At 33.1% G+C, this 14,041-nt stretch overlaps 1 protein-coding gene and 1 pseudogene across 7 annotated transcripts in view; one reads left to right on the top strand and one right to left on the bottom strand.

The window, feature by feature from the left end:
- TTLL5 (tubulin tyrosine ligase like 5) overlaps nucleotides 1-14,041 on the top strand; it is a 392,042-nt gene that overhangs the window by 290,132 nt on the left and 87,869 nt on the right. The gene's annotated exons all lie outside the window — the stretch shown is intronic.
- On the bottom strand, nucleotides 11,421-12,983 carry LOC127552279 (60S ribosomal protein L17-like; annotated as a pseudogene).

The following is a 14,041-nucleotide window of genomic DNA, read 5'->3' as shown; positions in this document are numbered from 1 at the left end:
GTAGCTACCTGTGAGAGTATTACCTACTAGATTATGTAGTAGTTTGCTCTAGTCTAGTCTAATCTCCATATTTAACATTAGCAGGGACCTTGAAATGATCTTTTCCTAGTCACCAGGACAGGGGTGCCTTATAGAGACCTGCCCTGACAAAACACAGGCATATTCTTATAACTTTTACTTAGGGAATAGGATATAATTTCCTACCTTGATGCAAGACTTTTTCCACAGGTTCTTAACACAGATGAAAATGTCTCATGATTAACTCTTAGAAACAATTCCTATGTTAAGGAAAAGATTTGTCTTATTCATGTACATTTTACTTTTTTCAACCCGTTAGTTAGTCATCCTTTTAAAAAATTGTTTCCATTTTTCTCTTTTCCACCACTCCCTTCCTTTTTCCCTCCATAATCTCTTTTGTGATTTTCTTCTTCTAGTTTTTCTACTCTTAAAATCTCATATTTCTTCAAAAGTAAAAAGGACAGGTAGAAAAGGTGCAAAAAAGGTGGGATGTTAGAACTGCCTCCAATTGCCCTTGGCTCTGATCATGTAAAAGTAGCAGAAACAGGTCACTAGAGCTAGAGAAACTTTGGACTTGAATGTTTCCAAGTTGTCTAGTGTTTTGTTTTATCAGGAGAAAGTAGAGACTAGGGGAGCTTAATTGATATGATGGGTCAGGAATTCTAAATTTGTATGATTTCATTTAAGACATTTGTTATGAACTGGATTTGAACCAAAATACAAGCATACACAGCAACAAGAAAGCCTAACAACTTAAACATTCACTTCCATTAAAAAAAAAAAAAAAAAAGGCAAAAAACCAAAAACAAAACCAAAAAAGCAACTTTTTCTTGGCTTTTGCTTGTAGAGTTTCAAAATAAATCTCAAGCCAGATGGGGGTAGTCCAGTTTTACAAAAACCAGTTTCTGTTTTCATATGGTACCTAAATTGTTGACAGTACAACACCAGTCTTTTCCCTTTATTTAATAAAAATCATACTGAGTTGAATTTAGTCTTGGTTTCTGAGTGAGCTTGTTAAGAGATTTCTCCTTTAGCTTTTTTAAAGGTCACACTTTGCTCACTTCATTTTTAACATATTACAACTACATTTTAGAGTCTTGTAGTATGACGATCATGCCAAAATACAAGGTAGATCAAAGACATTTCTTCTTAATGAGGATGAGGAGCTTTGGATATTTTCAAACCTAGTTAGCTAAAAGATAAGGGGCCAAATTTGTCCATCTGACTGACTTGATTCCTAGAGTTCCAAGATAATTTTGAGAAACTTTTTGTAAACTTGAACTTTTTCAAAAATTTTGATTCTATATCCTTTATTTTGTTCTTTCAAAATTAATCTAAAAATTTGTGCCAGATACACTGAGAAATCCAATTTTTGCTGTTCTTCCTTCTTTCTAGGGGCCATATCATCAGCCACACAATAGTGGGAATATGAACATGGCAGAGATCTGGTTCTTATTTTATATCTATTTTTAATTTGAACTGACTTGGGCAACATTGGAATTTTAAAGGATAATTAATGTGTTGATTTATTTGTATACCTTCCCTTTTCTGTCGTCTTTGGGATAATTGGTGATTAATGAATTTAATTCAGCTTTAGTGATGGGTCATGATATTTTTCCTGAACTTTTTGAGCTAGGCTTTCACAAAGTCCATCTTACACATCTATCTTTGATTACTCCTGATGACAAGGTCTCTTTAAGTTTCCTGTTGCTTTTAATTCAGGAGTATTTATTTTAAATGAACATTCATTTAGAATACAGAATACAAAACTATCTGGAAGATGAAACTATCAGTAAGAAAACTGAAGAATTTATCATGTGATTTGCTTTTTGAAAGCATGACAGTTTAAATCAGACACCATTACTATGCTCTCTACCAAAACTGCTAGCTTTATTAAATATTTTTAAGGAAGCATGATCTTTCCTTTCCTTTCTTTCTATGTAGACTGTTTCTGACTGCCCTAATAATGATGCAGTTCTACTGCATCATGTTTCATCTTCCATTTAGGAATGCGAACAATTCAACTTTATTTAGTATCTTATGATTTCTCTTTCAGGAGATGTTTCTCCTGGGTCTTATGTTTAAAGGTAGAATTTTCTCTTAATTTCAGGCCTTTTCATTAGGAATGCTTACAAGTCCTTCATTTCACTAAATTTCCTTTTTTTTTTTTCATGAAGGATTCTACTAAGTTTTGTTGTGTTTGTTATTTTTGGTTAATTCCTTTGCCTTCCAGAGCATCATATATATATTCCAAGTTATCCACTCCTCTCTTATAGAATATGCTAAATTTTGAATATTCCTAATTGTAGTTCCACAATATTTTAATTGTTTGTTTTTTAATTGCATTAACTTTTCTCCTTGACATGGGAGCTCTGAAATTTGACTATAATATTCATGGGAGTTTTCATTTGGAGATCTCTTTCAGAAGATTATTAGTGGATTCTCTCAATTTCTGTTTTATCCTCTGAATCTAAAGTTTTCCTTAATTTCTTGACATGTATCTAGGTTGTTTGTTTGTTTGTTTTTGATCAAAGCTTTCATATAGTCCTATGACCAGGTCATCTTTTTAAAAAAATTTTCAATAGTATTTTGTTTTCCAAATCATGTAAAGATAGTTTTCAACATTCATTTTTGTAAGACTTTGTGTTCCAATTTTTCTCCTTTCCTCTTTTAACACCCTCTTCTCCAAGACAGCAAGTAATCTGATAACAGGTTAAACATGTGCAATTCTTTTAAATGTACTTTCATATTTGTCATGTTATACAAGAAAAATCAGCTGGTCATTCTTTTGATTCTTTTTTATTGCTTCTTGATGTCTCATGGAGTCACTAGCTTCCACTTGCTCAATTCTAATTTTTAGGGAATTAGTTTCTTCTTTGAGTTTTTGTACTATTATTTTTTTCCATTTGGCCAATTCTGCTTTTTAAAGAGCTGTTTTCCTCAGTGAATTTTTTGTGCCCCTTTTATCATTAGGCCAATTCTGGGTTTTTTAGGTATTGTTTTCAGTATTTTTGCATATTTCATTTACCAAATTTTTGGTGCTTTTTCATAGTTTTCTTGCATCACACATATTTTTTCCCAGTTTTCCCTCTACCACTCTTTCTTTACCTCCTCCAGGAATTTTTGTTCGGCTTTTTTTCTTTGAGGTTTTGTTTATATCTGTTTTCACATTGTTGTTTTCTTCTGAGTTTATATTTTGGTCTTCCTTGGCATTGTATTAACTTTTTATTAAATTCTTTTTTGGTTGTGATTTGCACATTTTTCCACCCTATTTCTTAACTTTAAACTTTATATTAAATTTGGGTGCTCCTTACTTGAGGGTGTGTGGGGGGGTACTATCTCAAATTTCAGCATTTTTTCCATGTTGCTGTTTGAAAGTTAGTTTTAAGAGTCTGTAAAGTTTAGTGTGCTTCTAAAGTATAGGTCACCCCCCTCCTGGATTGCATTTAGTTCTTTACCCAGGAAGCAAACCAGTTCCCCTATAGCCTGTAATTACCTTTTGATGCTCCTCTTAGCTCTGGAACTGTGACCAGGTCCCTTTCTCTTTTGCAACCACAATCACTAATGTTGTTCTCTGCCTTGGAACTATAGCCAAGATTCCTGATCCCTTCTGATGGACCCAAAGTCCCCCTCTTCTGACTGACCACAAGCATTCACTTCCTCTCTGGAACTGCCACCCAGAACTGCATAGAGGAAAAAAGTACTAATCAGTGCCAGCTGTACTCAGTGCCAGAAAAGGGGCCCCCTGTAATTCCTGAGCAGTTGTCTAACTCCTTAACTGCCATCTCTGAACTGAGAACTCCCAAAGTTGCTGCTGCTGCTGCTATTGCAACCTACTTCAAAACCCACTACTGGTGCTTCCTCACTATATCCTGTGGACTGGCCACCATACTGCTGACCTATTACATTGTCTTAAATTGGAAAAGTATCTCATCCTGACCTTTTGTTAACTCTGTCTCTCAGAAATCAATTGAGATGCAATTTTTAAATTGCTTAAAGTGGAAAATTGGCACAGTTTGGCTGTCTGCTAAATCTTTGGTGGAGGTCTTTTGCCTTCTAATCCTATTTGCATTCAGCCTATACTCTCTTTTTAACCTTAATTTTTTTCTAATTAATAACAGTTCACCATTTTTCCTTTCCTCTCTACTCTTAACTCCTCCAACAAAAATGAAACAAAAGTATCCATAGTCAAGCAAAACAAATATCTCATAAGGTATGCTCTAGTCTGCCCCTTGACTCCATCTGTCACTGTGGGTAGGATAGCATGTTTCATCACAAGCCATCTTGGACCATCTGACTTGCCTGTCCCAGCCTTAAAGCCTCAGCAATAATCCTGTAAGCATAATGTTTCTCTTTTCTGCCCCTCTTCTTTCTCTCACATAGAGACCAAGTGCTCTCATTTTTTTTTTCAATTGCTTTCTCTAGTATTTTCATTTCATTTATAAAATCATTTTAGCTTTTTTTTAACTCTTGCTTTATCTCTTCCAATATTATCAGTAAATGCTTGATTTGTATGCCTATTTTATATACCTATGTGTTCAAAGATCATGTAAAAATTTCTGTGCCCAAATTTGTGCTCAAGCTCTTGTTTTCTTTTGAGACTTTTCTTGTAGGGAATTTGAAATCATTCTCTTCTTTATAGTTTATGTCTTGAGAATGTCTGTCATAATTGTAACTCTTTGTGGTAGGGTGTTATTTTCTATTTATTTATTTATTATAACAGCTTTATTTCCTGAGTTTGATTTTGTGTAAGACAGTTCTAAAGGGAATGATTGAACAAATTGGTCTGTTTGCATTCTTTTGGGTCCTACTGCTGCTTTCTTGGGGTACTGAGTGGTGTGTTATTTTAGGATATCAGGGATAATTCAGGCAAGGCTTCTCCATGCTTTCAGTGCTCCCATAGTGGTCTGATCAGGGCATTCTGAATATTATCTTCATAATCTTAACCTCTACAAATTTCTGACCTGGATTTGAGACAGAATAACACAATGGTGAGTTAGCCCCTTATTGGAGCTCCAATAGAACACTACTGGACTCAGCCACCATTATCCAGTGGGAAACTCTGCGGTTCACAGTAACAGACATATAAATTCCCCTTTGGTCTGAACTTCCTTTGCTAATTCTTCTGTCATAGGCTCAAATTAGGTTCTAAGCTGGACAGAAAACTGCTTCATTCCTTGTGTCAGAGCCATACAACTGCTGCTTGCTTCTGTATTTGCTCTTCTTCCAGTAGGTGGGGTCTATGAATGCTTCTTACCTTATACTGCCACCCCTTCTTTAGTCTACACTGGAAATGCGATCCAGCTATATACAGTAAGTGACAGTAAGTAAGCTATCAGCTGGAATCTGTTCATAATTGTTGCATGAGCTCAGTGCCCTCCCTTCTTACCCTGATACCTAGTCCTAGATAGGCCCTCATTCAGTTCTCAGGATGGAAGGCTCTAGTCATCCTGCACACTGGTCTAGATGCCATCTTCCATGGACCTCTCTCATCTGTCTTGTTATGCCAGTTGGGCCGGAAAAATTGACTCATTGGCATTGTTTTAATTAATTTACAAATTTTTTACAAATTTTTTACAAATTAATTTAATTAATTTACAAATAAGTACTCAACATGGTACGTTTGTAGAATAGTTATGGGGAAGATATCAGCTTACTATTTCTATTCCACCATCTTGGTTGGTCTCATACTACTACATTTTAAGGAGAAATTTTTTTTTCCATTTCAGATTTTAGATTAAAGACTTCTTAATCAATTTGGGGAATTCTCATGAGAAATAATATTCTTGATCATTTCTTTAGAGCTAGAAGGAACCATGGAGAATCATCTAGTTCAGGACTTCTTAAAACTTTTCCCACTCACAACCCTTTTTTGCCCAAGAAATATTTACATGGTCCTGGGAATCTAGGTATATAAAATAGCTTACAAATCAAGCATTTACTGATAATAAATAATAATTTACAGCCCCCATCTTTAGTTATGAGACCCACATGAGGATGCCACCCATAGTTTAAGTAACTGGGATGTAGTTTGATTTCCTCATTTTATAGATAAGAAAATGGAAACCCAGGGAAATTAAATCAATATATTATTAAAGACTTACTATGTGCTAAGAAATTATGATAAGCTTTCAAAATATAAAGAAAGTAAAAAATAGTCCCTGTCTTCATGACACATTACAGCTTGTAAATAGGTACAGACAAGATATATATGTAACAGGATAACTCTGTTAAGAGAACTGGCCAAGGTTTTCTGCAGAAAATGGTATCTGACTTCAATTTGTAGTGGCAATAAATAAAGTATTTCTGCCATAGGAGACAGCCAGTGAAAAGATATGGATGTCAGAGATGAAGAGTATGTAAAGGGGAGTAAGAAGACTGGAAAGATGTAACAGAGTTTTAGATGCCTCAGTATATGATTTTATATTTGATCCTTGAGGTAACAAGAAGCTATTGGAATTTATTGATTTTGGGATGGGGTAGAAAATAACATGGTTGGACCTAGGTTTTAGGAAAATCATGCTGGCCCCTGTGTAAGGGATGGATTATAAAAGGGAGACACATGAGGCTTGGAGACAAATTTAGAAGGTTATTTTAATAGTAGAGAAGAGGTCATAAGGGCTTGAATTAGAATCATCATGGGGGTAAAAAGAAGGGGACAAAGAACAAAGATGTTTTGAAGACAGAAACAAAAATATGTAACTGATTATTTAGTCAGTTGTGGGATGAACGAAGAATAAAGGATGATACTGAAAGTTCAAACCTATGTATGCGAGAAGATTGTGGTGCCATAGATAGTAATATAGATATTTGGAATAAAGAAGAGTGGGGGACATAATTTGGATGTGTTGTTTGAGATGGTGCCTATGGTCCATCTAGTTCTATGTATTCTAGAGACAGTTGACAATATCAGATAATGCCAAGATTTAAGAAAGAGAGCATAGGGTAGTTATTTAGGTCTAGGAATCATATGTATTGAAATGGAAATTGAATTCATGGAAATGATATCATCATCCAGAACCGACTTGCCAAGTTCACAGAGATAATAAATGGCAAAGCTAAGCTTTGACTTCTGTTCCTTTGACTACAAATCTAGCACTCTTTTCAGCCCCTGTACTGTGCTATTTCTCATATCAGAACCCTTCATTATGGTACCATTCAGAAACATATAGCAAGATTCTTACTTCTTATGTTATTCTTTTACCCCCAAAATCATTTTCTCTAAATGGAAAGTAATCATAAATGTGAGCATTTGTACAGACTTCCACATTTTACAAAGTGCTTTACAAATTTTAATCTATTTTTCCCCTCTTAACAACCCTGCAAGGTAGATGCTCTTATTATCCTCACTTGATAGGTAAGAAAACTGTGACTGAAAGAAAATGATGACTTGGCTCAAGAACCCATAGCTAGTAAGTGTCTGAGGACAGATTTGAATACAAATCCTTCTGGCACTCTATTCACTACTCCACCTAGTGTCCCTATCCAAGTTTAGTGACCCTAATTTTTGAAGATCCTTTTAAAATGAACATTTCTATATGACTTTCTCAAAGGAATCTAGACCCTTGACATTATGAAAGCAATATTTCTGTGCAATTGCATTAAATTTATTCCATTTTGCTTCATTTTTAGAAAAGGTATTGTATTATTTTGAGAATTCTTATTTAAACTTCTTAGATTCTATCTTCTCAATGATTTGATGATTTTTCACCAGATTTTTCTATGACAGCAAAAATTCCAAGAATTTAACAATTTGATGAAATTGTAACAAGAATTCAACAACTTTCTAATCCCTAATTCCTAATCTGCTCACTAAGCACTCCCTTATTAGCCCCACATTCTGGTAGAATGACCAATAGGACCTATGGGTTTTTACTCTGGGATCTACTTAGCAATTTCCTTGCTAGGACTGCTGTAATCTCTGCCAGGACATCCTGATGCTATCCCAATACTACCATTTTCTGGCAATAAGAAAACAAATTCAAGCCTTCTCTCCTATTACCCATCCACCTCACCCCTCACTGAGGAGGCAGAGGTAATGGAAATAAGAACCCTGTTCTGCCTGGATTGACATTATGCTATGATGCAGCAGTGTTCATCTAGATAATCAAAGAATAGAAAGAAATGAGGCAGGCACAGGCATATATGTGTGGTTCTGCCAGGCCTAAAGGCAATAGTACTGCTATTCAGCTAGGGACAATTTTTGTTTCCAAGAAGTGACTTATGTAGGAACTGAAGGTGGTACAAAGTGAACTTCCCAGAGACAGAGAAAAATGAGAAAGCTTTGACAATCATTCAAAAAGTGAATAGGGAAATATAAGAGAAAAATTCAACTTACCAAAAGATCTTAGGCAAGATGAAAACTCAAAAACAATGAGTAAAAAAAGATAATTCAACAGGAATATATTAATAATAAAAAGGGAAATTGGCTTCTAGGACATCTAAATGAATTCAAACATCTCTGAATATAAATTGTAAGACAAAGAAAAACAAATCAACTTGGGATGAGACAAAGGACCTTTTGAATTCTCAAGGGAGCAAGGAATCATAGCAGAATGTTCCTGAGTGGTTTCAGTAAAACAATAAGAATTGTACAAGAAGAAATTATGATCTGTAGCACAGAAATAATTGACCAAATAGAAAGACATCATTCCATAATGGCAAATCTCTACAAATTAATGAAAAAAAAAAACCCAACTGAATGGGAATATGGATACACAGAAATGAAGGACAGTCTGGAAGAAGAGAAGCAAAAAGTTATAATAGTATACATGGTCTCTATACAACCAAAATATATTAATCTTAAAGACAGGATTCATAGAAATAATTATGGGAATAAAAGTCTTCCTGAAGAAAATCCTAAAAAACACAGTGCAAAAAAACAATACAAGAAAACTATCCAGAACTTCTAAATAGAGAAAACAAAGTATCATTGAGATGAATCCATAAATCTCATGCTTGGAAAAAAGAAAAGAAAAGAAAAGAAAAAACCTATATTGCAAATTTCAGAACATAAGATGATTATTTTTAATGCTGTCCATTGACAACAAATTCTGTTAGCAACTTAGAGAAAGGCCTTCAAAAACAAAGTAAAAGAAATTTGAATAACACAAGACTGTTTGCATTCATCATAAACTGCAGAAGGGAATGGAATACATTCAAGATACACCCAGAATGGTATTCCTTGCCAACCTGAGCCTAATCATTAATGAAAAAAGGTAGCCAATTCAGTAGTGATACTGGAAGAAAGAAGGGAAGGACAGAGACTGATTGTTTTCTTTTCCTACACTTCAGACAACAGAAAAACAAGAAAGGTAGAAAGATACCATAATCAAGGGAGGCACAACTAAGTTATCTCAGAAAGAGAGAAAGGGAGAGGAAAGGAAGGGACTAGAAAGAAAAAGATAGCTATGAAGTTAAAAAACAACAACAATAACTAAAAAAATAACAACAGAGAGACCATTACTTTCTTAAAGTACATACAGAGATAAGTATGAAAGTGTCAGTTAAGTAAAAGTATTATTAAAGAAACAAGACTGAAACACTACATACTACATCTTCCAGTAGTACCCTGCTTATAAGTGAATCAGTGTTTTTCATATATGTGGCGGGGAGGGAGAGGCGGTATAAAAGGTAAAAGGGTAGGTAGAAGGTGAGGAGGATGTGTGATGGACTTTAATCAAGTCAATAGTAAACAATGAAGGGAAAAGAATTCCCCTGGCCTCTCAGAAAGAAGGGAGTAAGATAGTAAAAAAGAGATTGACACAGGGAAAGAGAGTGTAAATGTTTTTTCATTGGTTCTGCTGAATTCAGGAGCTATCCACTGAAGAATACCTTCATAGGAAAAGAGAGACAGAAAGAGATTCTATAATAGAAAATATGGACTTTACAAAGGTTATAATCAGCAGGGATTTGTTGTTTAAAGAAGTCATTACTTCTATAAGAGTTTGGTATCTCCACAGCCACTATTCTTCTTCAGAAAAAGAAGAATCAGAGCTCTTGAGGTAACTGACGTTTGGAAGGATAAAAAAGCATAAACCTAGAATTCATGGCAAATCGGGTAGAGTGAGAAGTATCACAAGGAGAGCAGGGAATAAAAATGAACTGCATAATCAAAGACATGAAAAAGTTTCTTCTTTGGGGTACTACTTCTAACCTCTCATCTTTTCTATCTCCTCCAGGAATTGACATCCTAAGAAAAGGTAGGGAGAGGGGCAAAATCTGCAAAGAAACTGTTTAAAAGAATCAAAAGATTCCTTGTAAATTTTAATTCTTGGAGAAATATAAATACTAAGGATAGAATGAAATATAAAAGAACTAAAGGATTAAAGTCTGGAATAGAAAGATAAGACTCAAGAGCATGAGGGACAGAAATCCTTCTTTTACAAAAACAGAATATGAAAATTAAAAACATAAAAGAAGTTACAGGTGAAATGGAAGGGGAATTTTATTTAACAAAAAAGAAAAAGAACTTGATTACTAGATAAAAGAAATAAAGAAAAAGCAGTTATAATGTTAAAATTCCAAAATAAAGAAAAGGGATTGACACATGGGTTTGGGAGGCTGAATTAGGATAAGGAGAAAAAAGTTTGTAGAAATAGGCTTCTCTTAAGCTACAAGGAGCTATTATACTGAAGAAAGTACTGTCTTTCAAAAGAAAGAGTGTAGGGGAAATACCAATTTGAAAAAATAGACAAATGGAGAAAAATATAAATATATCCCTTCATAATTTTGAATATGAATAGACTGAACAATCCATTAAAATGAAAACAAGCAACAAATAAAGAAATCAAAATCCACAATTTGTTGATTAGAAGAAATTCACCAAAAAACAGATATGGTAGAATAAATTAAGGATATGGAAAAAAATTTTACTCCATATCAAATGAATCCAGCAAAACCAAGAATTGTAAATATGATTTCAGATAAAGAGAAAAACAAATTCACAATATAAAAAAGAGATGCTAAGGAAATTGCATTGTACTGAATTCAACTACATTGAAAAGAACTATAGACAACAAACCAATATCAGTATTAGACATATAGGATCCAAATGCTTTAGCACCTAAATTCATGAAGGAAAAATAACTCAATAACTAGAAAACATAGATAGTAATACAGTAGTGATGGGAATACTTAGCTCCATTTTAGAGAAATCTAGCAGGAAGATAAAGAAATGGAACAATAGCGAATTGAGCAAATTGTTGAAGAAACTAGAGTCAAAAGACTTAAAGAGAATCTTCTAAGTGAGCCTGCACTAAAAAAAAAAAATTATCATCATCATCATGTGGAATTTTTTTTGGGGGGAAGGATAAATATTTTAAAATAAAATAAATGCTTTAAAATTTTTTTCTGTAATATTTCATTTCACCTTTATTTGCACTGTTATATTTACTCCTGTGCTATAAGCTTTTGTTTTTTTTTAGTTTCTTTTAGAATATCTTTTTCTTTTGAACAACCTACTCTTCTGGTTTAGGAATAATTTATTCCTTTTCAGTAAGTATTATCTTTATATTGCAAGGAGAACTCTTGTATGGATTGATTTGACCATAAGCTATGTAAGTACACGGTTGCATTTTGGTAGCCTTGTTAACCTGAATATGCTCAATGACAAAAGGATTCACATCCAAACCCTTCAGTTCCACATTACTCTTTGCCTTTTTAAGCATTATGCAGCAAGAATTCAGCATGCTTTTTGGGCCACTGACTTTGTGTCCAACCCCACTGCTTAGCCTGGACATACCTGCCAACTCTTTATATTGGTGGAAGGGGATACATTGTTTCTTCAATGTGACATCTTGCAAATACTTAGTAGCTTTTTGGATATGCATGCCCTTGATAGCTTGAGCTGTTTTCATAAGTGTTCTTGAAGAGAACACAGATTTGAGCCCCTTGATTTCCATGATTTTGTGGGGTTCTCTGGATCAAGAGAATACCTCATCATTTTAAATAATTAGCTAGGACAGATCAAGAAAAAAAGACCATGTGGAACTTTTACCAAAAAAGGGAAATATTGCTAATTAATGTAAAAAAGGCAGAAATTGCAAACAAATAATTTATAAACCATAATGCTTCGTGGGGGAGGGGATGGGGAGAGATAAAATCTCTTCAAGAAGTATAAATAAAAGACATATTCAAATAGTGACTTAACTATGAAATCCTAAATAGGAGGTGGCTCAGAAAACAAATCATATAAACGAGTCCATGGTTATATGGAAGAAAATTATATAATCAATATATATCACAGTTTCTGGAATTCTTTTAATATAATTCTTAGAAAGAAAATTGTATCCCTAAAAGATACATTCACAAAATAAAAATGAAGATTAATGAATTAAATGTGCATTTTTAAAAATAGAAAATTAGAAAGCCAACAAATAACCCCAAATTAAGCACAAATAAAATTGGGAGAGAAACAGGTAAACTAGCAACTAAAATATTAATTTAAAAAAATTAAAAGTTAATTTTTTGAACAAAACTAGCAAAATTGATAAATCTTTAGCTCAGCTGATTAAAAAGACAAGGGCAGAAAATTAAATCAGTAAAATAGCAAATGAGCAAGATGAAATCACAATCCAATCCATTAAAAGGAAATATTAGTTATCTAATGACACAACTGAAACACACACATATACACACACACAAAATAGAATTCCTTCAAAAAATAACATCTGTCTAAACCAGCAGAAAAACAAATCAAGATTTCAAATAACCCTGGCTAACAAAAGGAAATCAAACTGTCTATAAAGGAGCTACCAATGGAAGAGGAGGAGGAAGAAGAAAAAGCAGTCATAGCAGCAGCTATTGCTGATGGATTCACAGGACATCTGTTTTAAATGTTTTAAACAGCAGTTAGTACCAATATACATACAAATTATTTTCAATAATTGAGAAAATAAGTATTCTATAATACTTCTTATAAAGTACTAATACTATAACCAGGAAATGATAAAGTAAAGGAGACAAACTATAGCCCAATCATTAATAAATATCAATTCAAAAATTTAAAATAAAATTCTTTCAAATAGATTATATAGCATTTCAGCTAAGAAGGTAAACAAACGAATTCTATTAGGGATGCTATTTTGGTTTAACATTAGGAAACCAACATAATAATTGTGTTAAAAACAAAAATGTGCAAAATATGATTATCTCAACCAGTACAAAAGATGCCTTTGACAAAATATCCAATATCCATTCATATTAAAACCCTATAAAATGTATGCATAAAGTAATCTTTTTAAAATATGATTTTTAAAGAGCTATTTATAGTCAAAATATACCAAAATTTCTTAAATTGTGAGTCACAGCCACATGTGGGGTCTTATAACTTGAATGTAAAAGTTGCAAAATTATGATTTATTATCAGTGCATATTTGATTTAAATATCTATTTTATGTATCTATATATCTGATGTCTTATAAAAATTTCTCGGGCAAAAAGGGGTCACAAGTGGAAAAGTTTAAGAAACCCCAACGTATTCATTGGTAATATACTAGAAGCTTTTCCAAGGATGCCCACTCTTCTCACAATAATTTAATATAGTTCTTAGCAGAAAAACAAAAGTAAGAAATTTAAGGCATAAAGATAGGTAAAGAGGATATAAAGTAAACCCTATTTTTGATGACATGATGGTTTACTTAGAAAATTTAATTGAGGTAATAGCTTCAGCAAAGCTAAAAACTATAAAACAAAACCACAAAAAATTAACTATTTTGCTACATAATAGTAACAAAATCCAAAAGATAGTAATGGGAAAATACCTTTCAAATATAACGCAAAATGCATAATATTTGGGAATACAAAATGCTTATATAAATTCAGTTAAAAGTGTTCCTTAGAAAAATGAAGAACATTTTAAATAACTGGAGGAATATTGAGTGCTTATGCCTGGAGCCTGACAGTGATAACATGTCTGTGTTAATTTTTATAATTTTAATGTTAAATCAGTTATTATCAAAGAAATACTTTATAAAACTCTATAAAATAACAAGATTCTTTAGAAAGAGAAATATTTAGAATT

The sequence above is a fragment of the Antechinus flavipes genome, chromosome 2 (genome assembly GCF_016432865.1).
Source record: "Antechinus flavipes isolate AdamAnt ecotype Samford, QLD, Australia chromosome 2, AdamAnt_v2, whole genome shotgun sequence".
NCBI lineage: Eukaryota > Metazoa > Chordata > Mammalia > Dasyuromorphia > Dasyuridae > Antechinus > Antechinus flavipes.
This window is presented reverse-complemented; position numbering and strand designations above follow the sequence as displayed.